This window comes from Oncorhynchus mykiss, chromosome 10, assembly GCF_013265735.2.
Source record: "Oncorhynchus mykiss isolate Arlee chromosome 10, USDA_OmykA_1.1, whole genome shotgun sequence".
In the NCBI taxonomy this organism is placed as follows: Eukaryota; Metazoa; Chordata; class Actinopteri; order Salmoniformes; family Salmonidae; genus Oncorhynchus; species Oncorhynchus mykiss.
Window position 1 is genome coordinate 3,092,302 of NC_048574.1, and position 1,437 is coordinate 3,093,738.

Below are 1,437 nucleotides of genomic sequence, written 5' to 3' on the forward strand. Positions count from 1 at the left end.
GGTCAGGGTCTAGGTCTGGGTCTAGGTCTGGGTCTAGGTCAGGGTCAGCGTCAGGTTCAGGGTTTAGGTCAGGGTCGGGGTCAGGGTCTAGGTCAGGGTCAGGTTACTGGAAGCATCAAAAGATTATTGTAGCGATCCTCACTAATGAGACACGTTACAATTTCCACCAAGTGTTATATCCATATTGGACCGTGTGTAGCCTGTTTGCCTTTCCCAAAAGTGACCCAGGATCAATGCTCGCCGCCTCCATTCCCTATATTATTTTAATGCTGCGACTCTGTTTCTAGAGAGTTTCAGAACCAGTCTCTCTAATCTCTCTTGTCTTCAGACAGTAGACTGTAAGGTTGATCAGAGAAGGTAACAACGGTGCTATAATCAGTAAGGTGCTACACTCAGACTCAGCCTCGGGTCTGTCCTCGTCAACAACCCAGAGGCTAACATGGGAGCGTAGTAACTTGACACCACAATGATGTTCAGCAGTCTCAGTAATGGGTAAATTATTCACTAGAATTAAGGGAAACTTCTCAGCGATGAGCCATAGAGCCAGAATGGTAGGCATCAGGATGTAAGGTTCAGGGTTGACATAGGCAGCCCTGATTAAGGCTATGTAATCACATTATTGAATGATTGGCTGCCAGCATGGAAGGCTGTCAAAGTCTGCCCAACCAAGCTCAATTCCTGAGAACACTATGAACCAGGAAGCTATTCTAACACAATTGGTCAGGATGCTGTGGTACCTAAGAGGGGTGCTGATGGAGATGGTTCAGTCCAAGGTTATCAGTGACAGGGACAGACACTCTGTGATGTCACCCAGGTGCTAGATGTATATGCTTGATATGCAGGAGTAGTAGGAGATTGTTTTGACTTCGGCCAGCAGGACAGAGATCATGGTGGTGCTGGAGATGGACATGATGGGTGGGCCAGCAGGACAGAGATCATGGTGGTGCTGGAGATGGACATGATGGGTGGGCCAGCAGGACAGAGATCATGGTGGTGCTGGAGATGGACATGATGGTGGGCCAGCAGGACAGAGATCATGGTGGTGCTGGAGATGGACATGATGGTGGGCCACTAGGACAGAGATCATGGTGGTGCAAGTGCTGGACATGATGGTGGGCCAGCAGGACAGAGATCATGGTGGTGGGCCAGTAGGACAGAGATCCTGGTGGTGGGCCAGCAGGACAGAGATCATGGTGGTGGGCCAGCAGGACAGAGATCATGGTGGTGCTGGAGATGGACATTATGGTGGGCCACTAGGACAGAGATCATGGTGGTGCTGGTGCTGGACATGATGGTGGGCCAGCAGGACAGAGATCATGGTGGTGCTTGTGCTGGACATGATGGTGGGCCAGCAGGACAGAGATCATGGTGGTGGGCCAGCAGGACAGAGATCATGGTGGTGGGCCAGCAGTGCCACACCAGAGGATGTGTGATCAG

The 1,437-nt window shown here is 51.1% G+C and overlaps 1 pseudogene; it reads right to left on the reverse strand.

Moving 5' to 3' along the window:
• Window positions 1-233: 233 nt before the first annotated feature.
• LOC110534828 lies at window positions 234-910 on the reverse strand (annotated as a pseudogene).
• Between the last annotated feature and the right edge of the window lie 527 nt (window positions 911-1,437).